This window comes from Peromyscus leucopus, chromosome 9 (genome assembly GCF_004664715.2).
Source record: "Peromyscus leucopus breed LL Stock chromosome 9, UCI_PerLeu_2.1, whole genome shotgun sequence".
In the NCBI taxonomy this organism is placed as follows: domain Eukaryota; kingdom Metazoa; phylum Chordata; class Mammalia; order Rodentia; family Cricetidae; genus Peromyscus; species Peromyscus leucopus.
In genome coordinates, this window is record NC_051070.1 from 74,819,036 (window position 1) to 74,828,794 (window position 9,759).

General features: G+C 40.8%; 1 non-coding gene across 1 annotated transcript; it reads left to right on the forward strand.

Annotated features, from left to right (window-relative positions):
* Positions 1-7,177: 7,177 nt before the first annotated feature.
* Positions 7,178-7,280, forward strand: LOC114696061. The gene has a single exon (XR_003734951.1). It is a non-coding gene; the product is annotated as a U6 spliceosomal RNA (small nuclear RNA).
* Positions 7,281-9,759: the final 2,479 nt, after the last annotated feature.

The following is a 9,759-nucleotide window of genomic DNA, read 5'->3' on the forward strand; positions in this document are numbered from 1 at the left end:
AGTTTTTCCCCAAGCTGTTTCAGGGTTTTAGGTCTTACGCTGATGTCTTTGACCCGCTTGGGGTTGATCTTTGGCAAAGTGAGAGCTAAAGATCTAGTATGTGTAGATCCTTCTTGCATGTGTAGCTGCACACCTTCTCCGGTGCTGTTTGTTACGGAGGCTGTCTCTTCTCCAATGAGCGTTTTGATGCTTTCGGCAAAACTCGGGAGATGGTAGCCACACAGGATCGCCTCTAGTTTTCCTGCTCTCCCCTGATGCTCCAAGTGTCTATTTTTGTTACCATGGCTCCAGGGTACAGCTTGAAATCGGGTTCTGATGCTTCTGCATTACTCCTTTTGCTCATTACTCTTGTTTTTGACCACGCACAGTTTTTTTTATTGTGCTTCGAAATGGGTTTTGAGGTGCTTTCTCTATAAAGAATGATGTTGGTATTCTGACGGGAGTCACATCACGTCTGTAGGTTGCTTTTGATGAGACGGCCATTTTCCCAGTGCCATTCTTGCAACCTGGGAAGTCTTTCCATGCTCTCACAGTTTTCATCCTAGAAGTAGTGTGTTTCCTTAGTGAGGTTCATTCCAAAGTGTGTGATTGTTTGTTTGTTTTAAGATTTATTTTATTTCTGGGTATGTGTGTATTGGGGTAGGATGTGCATGTGAGTAGAGGTGCCTAAGAAGGCCAGAAGAGAACATGGGCCCCCCTGGATCAGGACTCATAGGCGTTGTGAGCCCCCCAATGGGTGCTGAGAACCAAACTTGGGTCCTCTGCAAGAGCAGTACGTGCTCTTAACCACTGAGCCGTCCCTGCAGACCCTGCCAGTCTGTTTTTAAGAGACTTTTAAGTGGAAAGGTTCCCCTGTTTCTTCCTCAACATGCTTGTTATTGCCAGAGAGGCAAGGTACAGAGTGTTGCATGTTAATTTTCTCTTTGGTTATATTTTCATTGACAAAAATAGGGGACTTCTATGTTGATGGTTTTCCTAAAAAGCATGGAATGAGCCAGGTGGTGGTGGTGCACACCTTTAATCTCAGCACTGGGGAGGCAGAGTCAGGCAGATCTCTGTTGCTGGAGGGCTTCTCTTCAGGTCCCACCAAGCCCCACAGTCCCACAATCCACGTATAAAATAATCACTCAGACACTTATATTATTTATAAACTGTATGGCCGTGGCAGGCTTCTTGCTAACTGTTCTTTTATCTTAAATTAACCCATTTTTATAAATCTATACCTTGCCACGTGGCTGGTGGCTTACCGGTGTCTTTACATGCTGCTTCTTCTGGCGGTGGCTGCAGTGTCTCTCCCTCCTTCTTCCTGTTTCCCCAATTCTCCTCTCTCCTTGTCCTGCCTATACTTCCTGCCTGGTCACTGGCCATCAGTGTTTTATTTATATAGAGTGATATCCACAGCACTTCCCCTTTTCTTCTTTTTTTAAAAAGGAAGGTTTTAATTTTAACATAGCAAAATTACATATAACAAAACAATTATTGAGCAAGAATTACAGTTACAATATTAAAGAAGATGTCCTATCTATCTCATATTTGTGAGTTTAAGGTTTTATATCTAACTTATCTTTTATCATAACTGAGGAAATTACAACTATCTAGTTTTCAACCACATCAAAGACCTGAGAAGGAACATAGTGGTACCTGAGAAATGGTAGATGGATGCAAGCAACTTTTGGGAATCTTGCAAGAGTAGACCAAGACAGCTGGCAGCCTGGACAGTCACCTAATATTTCTCAGCATTGTTGGTGCATTCAAAGTGGCTATAGGCCTAGAGTATATACAGACCATTTTTAGAAGCAGGAATTCTGAAAGACCATCTTACCCCGTCTTGGCAGAGTACAGTGGTCGCTTTCCTTGTGTTCCGCTTGTCCAGAAAGGACAGCATTGCATTCATACTGTCAGCCATCAAGGCAAGGGCAGTTCTTTGCCCAGTAGGCCATTTTGTGCCAAAAAGACAAACTTCCAAATGGAAATGTCTTAGAAGCCCAACATTTCTCTCGGGATCAAATTGGTGCAGCCAGGAGCAATTGTGTCTCACGTCAACAGAATTCTAAGTTATTTAAATGCCATATTCTCTAGGTCTAGTGTTTGAAGATTACCTATCTATCTGAAATATATCTATGTATATACCTAGAAGACTTAACTAACATGGCTATAAATATGATTATCATAGATGGCTAATTATTAATCTATTTTTAATTATCCATTACAATTTTAAATGAGTTACATAAACATACCTCAAACAAGAATAGAAATATATATATATACAGTATAACAAAATTAACTTCAAGTATGTATCAATAAACTAAAATTTATACCAATATAAAACATTTTAAACAAGTTGTTCTTTAAAAGTAGGTTCATTAATCTACCCTTTTATCTTATCATCTCTATATCCTACATATCTATATCATATCCCCTTTTCTTTTTTAGAAAGAGATGGCATTTATAATCAACCTGTTTTAAATAAAAATATTGGTTTTTCTCTGTCTCACACCAGAGAGCTCTTCTGATTTAGGACACAAGAATCTCTTAGCCATTTTTTTTAAAGCAATATGTCTGGGTTTAGAGGGGGAGTGAGCCAATTCCACCTCTAAAGCCAGCTTGGTATATTTGGGAATTTGGGCGTAGCATCTCTTACTACTTCCTGCTGGAGGGGGGTGCTGTATCTTATGGGGACGCAAAGAAAATTTTAGGCCTATGGGGTAGTCCTTGAGGCTGTATTGTGGGAGCCAGTTGCCTTGAAACCGTTTTTGATGTTGGATCATCTGGGCCATGGTGTCATCGGAGACCTTTCAGGGGGTCTTGGCTGGTGAAACCTGATGTGTCTTAATCTGGAACAAATCCACAGCCTCTGGCTTTCTGTGGAAACAAAAGCAGAACCTCTTTTCTAAAGCAACATATCCTTAAATCCAAATTTTGAAGTCAAGGTACCTTTAAAATAGACATTTTGGCATAACTCAACAGCTTTTGCAATCAAATGTTTTTATTCAGTTACGAATATCAAAGAGAACATAATCCAGATTTTTGTGTGGTAGCCATCTTTGCGTGGCTTATTTTTTATATTATCTTGAGCCTATTGCTTTAAACTGCACCATTCTAAGACTGAAACGGTGGTGTGGCTGCTGGCTCCGCCCATTTCAGCTTACCAACATGGCGTTTTCCACCAGTTCTGTGAGTCATCAAGTCTCAGAAATAGTGGGTCTAAGCTTTTATCAAAGCAGCGTGTAGCCCAGAAACCTTTTTTTTTTTTTTTTAAATACTAGTAAAGACTAAATCTACCACACAGCGTAATGTGCCGCTGGCAGACACCTCATTACCGCCATACTGCTGGTCAAACCCGAGTTTTGTGGCGTCTAGCTGCCATTATAAGACAAGAAGCAGGAACCTGGTTTTGGCTCTGTTTAGAATTGGTTATTAAATATTCTCAGGTTTAAGGTGGAAACTCGAGCCGTTGGGTGCCATTTGTTGCTGGAGGGCTTCTCTCCAGCTTCCACCAAGCCCCACAGTCCCACAATCCATGTATAAAATAATCACTCAGACGCTTATAATACTTATAAACTGTATGGCCATGGCAGGCTTCTTGCTAACTGTTCTTTTATCTTAAATTAACCCATTTTTATAAATCTATACCTTGCCACGTGGCTGGTGGCTTACCGGTGTCTTTACATGTTGCTTGTCCTAGCGGTGGCTGCAGTGTCTCTCCCTCCTTCTTCCTGTTTCCCCAATTCTCCTCTCTCCTTGTCCTGCCTATACTTCCTGCCTGGTCACTGGCCATCAGTGTTTTATTTATATAGAGTGATATCCACAGCAGATCTCTGTGAGTTCGAGGCCAGCCTGGTCTACAGAGTGAATTTCAGGACAAGCTCCAAAGCTACACAGGGAAACTCTGTCTCAAACAAACAAACAAAGAAAGAAAAAGCATGGAATACTTTGAAGTTGCTTCTAATATAAACTACATGGAAACTGCTTCTGGTTCTTCTGGTACCTGATTTATAGAGAATATTTGGGGTATTTAGCTGCCCAAATTTTAAACCATAACCATTCTATTATGAATTGTGGACACAAATACGTTTGGTAACACTGTCTTAATATTAGCACAACAACGGGTGTGGTGGTGTGGTGGTGTGGTGGGTGTGGTGGTGTGGTGATGTGGTGGGTGTGGTGGTGGTGGTACAAGGCCAGCCTGGCCACATAGTGAGTTCCAAGAAAGCTAGAGCTACATAGTGAGACCTTGTCTCAAAAATAAATAAATAAATACCCACCCCCTTCAAAAACAAACAAACGAATAAACAAGAATAACAAAACAAGCCGGGCGGTGGTGGCGCACGCCTTTAATCCCAGCACTCGAGAGGCAGAGCCAGGTGGATCTCTGTGAGTTCGAGGCCAGCCTGGGCTACCAAGTGAGTTCCAGGAAACCCTGTCTCGAAAAACCAAAAACAAACAAACAAACAAACAAAAAAAAAAGAATAACAAAGCAGAGCACGTGCTTTTCTAGAAGAGCAAAGCTGATTCCCAGCACCCACGTCAGATGGCTCACAACCATGATAACTGAAGCCGTTAGGAATCCTACCCCCACCTCTGGCTTCCACCGGAGCCTGAATACACATGCACGTAAAAATAAATTTAACAACAAAAAAACCATGGCAACTTGAAGTGTCTGTCTTTATTATGAAAACTCAAGAGTAATCACAGACGTTGTTTAGAACATCAACAGTATTTCCAGGGGAAGGAAGGCTTTCTTCCTGGTGTTACTCAAAGTGGTCTGGTCTAATGGTGACCCAGGCAAACTCTCATAGATCTTCCTCTCTCCAAAGACAGTGCCCCAGTGCTTGAGTGTAGAGGGGACCTGTGCTTTGCCCACCTTGGGTCCACCCCCGCTTTGCTTATAAGCCTATCTTTCTGTTTCCTCCTGTACCTCGGGACCGGGACCGTAGCTCTCAGGAGTCACTCCACCCGACTCCAGCACATTCCTGCCTTTTGTTCCAATGACGCCTCTTCTCGGCAGATTGAAATTTTAAATTTTATTTATTATTATTTATCAATTATCCCCCAGAAAGTACCAACTACTTGATGAGAACTAGGCCTGCAGATAAATACTGATCTGTATTTATCATGGATTTGTGCACAAGTTTAAAGAGGAGAATGCCTTTTAAAAATAAGAATGAAAAAGACTAAACAGAAAAATTGAGCCATGGTCCCAGCAAGTGTGTGTGTGTGTGTGTGTGTGCGCGCGCGCGCGCGCGCGCGCGCGCACGTGCTTGTATTTGACAATGATAGAAGCCAATTTATAGTACTCTATTTCCTTATGGAGGCACAAAGTAAGACTTCTTCATGAGAGAGACTTTTTCCCTCGTCCCTTCTTTCTAGAAAATAAGCATCATGGATATTTTCACACATTTATCAGAAAGCTGTACCCAAACAGTATGCAGGGTTATACTATGCCGGAGTCTGTTTTCATTTGATGCTTTTGTGTTTTATTTTTAATAAAAAAATTAATTCTGCCACAGCATCTGAATGCTTTTTTTTTTCCCTTTAAAATCAATTAGCTTTTGCTAGGAAAATCTTTTCCTGTTTAATATAGAATAATGATTTTTTTTCATCTGTCAAGGGGGCTATTAATAAATGGTACCAGTGGGGTTAGAACACTCTCTGGTGTTTGCTTTAGGGGAACAGGGGGATTGTCGGAAATCCTAGCCAAACTGAACCATAATTAGAGAGAAAATGTTAGCAATTAGAACTATACATTAGGCTTTAATTTACGATGGTGGAAAAGTCAAGGGTGGAATTTCCGTTCCATTTTTAGGTGCAGCCAGATGGATTGCTCATTATAGGATAATTTCCGCCAACCCTCTGTGTTTCTCGGGGTAACAGCGTGGCTGAGAGCACCTCGCAGCCCAGTGACTGTGACTTCATCTTATCTCTTGTGGGAATGGAGCACTGGGTAGGATGTCGATCAAGCAGCCATCAGTTCCCTGCCTCGGCATTGACACTGGGAATCCTTTCTATGTGCTGAATTTCAGGTCAAGAGAGCAGTATGGAAACACAAATGTCTTAATGTAATTTGCCTTTCTGTTTTCATCGACAAATGTTGTACTGGTGTTCAACACCTCACACCTTAAAAAGGTTTTCTTATTGGTATTTCTACTCTCGTTTTTCCCCAAGAAACCAAAATGAGCACTTTAAGCTGTTTTTTTTTTTGTTGTTGTTTTGTTTTTTTTTCAAATCAAAATAATATAGCTGCAATCTAATGCCAGGAAAAAGGCTCCTGTGTCTATTAAATGATAGATTTTTAAAATATGAGTTATACTTTATGGTTTATCCTATTTATTTCACAATCAAATGTGATTTCTCTCTAAAGTGTCCTAACCAATTTTCCTTTTATAAAATGAACTTGGGGCCAAAATGTTAATTACTACTTAAAATAAATGTATTTATTTCAGGATGAACAAGGTTTTCATATTTATTTTTGGTTGTGAGCCTAGCCTTTAATGGCTGAGCCATCTCTCCAGCCCAAGGTTTTCTTATTTAAAACTTCCGGTTATTTTAAATTATACTGAGTTAAAAACCTGTCATTGTCTGCCGGGCGGTGGTAGTGAACACCTTTAATCCCAGCACTCGGGAGGCAGAGGCAGGCAGATCTTTGTGAGTTCAAGGCCAGCCTGGTCTATAGTGTGAGATCCAGGAAAGGCACAAAGCTACACAGAGAAACCCTGTCTTGAAAAACCAAAAAAAAAAAAAAAAAAAACCAAAAAAAAAAAAAAAAAAAGTCATTGTCTCCTTCTCAAGTGAAAACACAATTGCTGTTACCATTTGTTCTTACTTTATTTTATAATTTTTTTGTGATCTGCTGCATGCTGGCAAGCATACTACCACTTAGGTATGTCTCCAGCCGTCTCTTTCTCTTTCCCCCTTTTTATTTGGAGATAGATTGTCTCTAAGTTCTCTAGACTCGCCTCAGAACTCACCCTCCAGCCCAGGGAGAACTTGGGCTTTCAATTTCTCCATCTCTGTCCCAGGAAGCTTGAGCCTGCAGTCCTGGGACACCAGCTGGGCCTGGCACAAGTTACGTTTCATTGTAGAAAATAAATGTAATAGTTATGTATATACATATATATTTTTAACATAGGGTCCACTCCACTTACAGAAATGCCCTGTGTAAGAAGAATCATACAATTTGCTTTGACAGCAAGTGTGCTAAAATTAGAACTACATAAGTAAGATTAACATGGCCCCTGCTTAAGAACGACATGCAAATTTAGCAAGTGTTTCATATTATTATCAATTTTGTTTATTTATTTTACTCTGTGTGTGTGTGTGTGTGTGAGAGAGAGAGAGAGAGAGAGAGAGAGAGAGAGAGAGAGGGAGAGAGAGAGAGAGAGAGAGAGAGAGAGAGAGAGAGAGAGAGAGAGAAAGGACAACTTCCAGGAGCAGGCTCTTGCCATCTACCACTGGGATCCCTGGGATTAAGCCAGGTCATTAGGCTTGGTGGCAGACGCTTCTACCCTCTCTTTACCATTTTTCTTTTTTCTCTTCTTTCTACTCCCTCCTCCTTCTCTTTTCTTTTGAGATGGGGTTTCTTATTGGCTTGGAACTCACCAAGGAGACTAGGCAGGTTGGCCAGCAAGCCCCAGGGATCCACTTGTCTCAGGCTCCCCAGAGCCAAGATTACAAATGCACACCTCCATGTCTTGCTTTTCTTGTGTGGGTGCTGGGGACCAAAGTATTTCCCTAGCCTGGTGTGTGTGTGTGTGTGTGTGTGTGTGTGTGTGTGTGTGTGTGTGTGTGTTAAGACAGGGTCTCATGCAGCCTATTTTGGCCCAAATTAATTATGCAGCCAAAGCTCTTCATTATGCCTGTATCTCCCTTGTACTAGAGTTATAGATGTGTGCTGCCATCTATAGCATTCTATACAAAAGAGAAGGAGGAGGGAGCTTTTGTCCTGACTTATTTCACCTATTGGTCAGAAAGGTTCCTCAATGTTGTCAGGCTTTCCTTCCTTTTCCATTCAAGTGATCTTGATTTTAAACACACTGAACATATTTTATAAACTGTACCTCCACATCTAAGATTTGTTTGGGTTCTACTACTGCAGTTGAATCTGTGTATAACACCCCCAAGCTGATAAGATGGGCTGGTTTGTTTAACTACTTGAGTCTACCACAGGCAGTTTAGACAATAGATAGATCTAGGAAAATGTCTAGTCTTTCCATGAAAGATCCAGTTAGAAAGAAGGCATGCAAAAATAATTAGAGTTGTGACATGGAGAGAAAAACACTTAATCGTATACTTGTGTTAAATTTTTGTTGTTGTTTTCGGTTTTGTTTTGTTTTGTTTTGTTGTTTACTCAAGACAGTTTCTATGTGTAGCCCTGGCTGTCCTGGAACGCTCTTTGCAGACCAGGCTGGTCTTTCTCAGGATCAGAGGTGTGGGCCACTACACCCAGCCAGCAGATGCTCTTAACTACTGAGCCATCTCTTCAGGCCTAGTTATTATTTTTAGTTCTCATAAACATTGCATCCTGCTGTAACAATCTTTGTACACTGGGACTATGTGTTTCTCTCATTATTAATAAAGAGCTGCTTGGCCAATAGCTAGACAGGCTTTTCAGGGCAGAGAGAATGCTGGGAAGAAAGAGGGTGGAGTCTGGGGAGTTGCCAACAGACTCAGAGAGAAGCAAGATGAACGTGCTGTGTTGAAAGAAGGTACAGCCACATGGTAGAGGGTAGATAAGAAATATGGGTTAATTTAAAATGAAAGAGTTAGCTAATAACAAGTCTAAGCTATTGGCAGAGCATGTACAATTACTATTAAGTCACTGTGTGGTTATTTGGGAGTGGCTGCCAAGACACAGAGAAACTCAGCCTACAGCGTCCTCCATGCAGGGTGACTCTGAGAGCAGTCGGATACACTGCCCCTGATGCACATGGGCTCTCTACACAAGTTTAATTTGACAGCTTGTAATTGTGAACCATTAATTTTGCTTGGGGTGTGGTTCACCTCATTTCAGTGATTTTATGTATTTGTGTCTGTAGACAATATATTCCAAATAAGCAGTGCCAACACAGGATTATAAAGACAAGGAAGGAAATGGAGTTTGAGGGCCTTCAATTCACCAAGTGAATCTTTATTTACTCAGAATTTTTATAGATCACAAAATTTTTTTCACTGCAGAAACATTTGAAAGTTCTTAAGTCTAAAGGGAAAAAGACAGAATTTATTGTAAAATGGGATGGGTTTTTAAGACTTTCTGTCAAACTTCTATTGAAGACTTTTTTCTATTATTGTAAATCGCTCCATGTAACAGGAATATTTAAAATTAAGAGTTCTTGATCAACAAAAGGAAAAATAGATTAACAGATGTAATTATATTATCTATCAAATATGAGTGTGTGAAGATCCATTTTTGACCAAGTCATTGATAAATTTGTACAAGTTACACCTCCAGCTCAAAATAGCACACTGTAATATTATTGTTGATTGTGGCAGGAGGCAGATATGTAATTTCAAAATTTTATCCCCTTTCTTTAAACATGCATTAAGAGGGCTGGGGATGTAGCTCAGTTGATAGAGCACTTGAGTGGGACTCATGAAGGCCTGGGTTCAATCCCTGCGCCACAAAGAATCAGGTGTGAGCACACACTTAAAATCCCAGTACTCTGGAGGTGGAGATAGGAGAATCAGACATTTAAGATCAGCCAGGTGATGGTGGCACACACCTTTATTCACAGTGCTCGGGAGGCAGAGGCAGGTGGATCT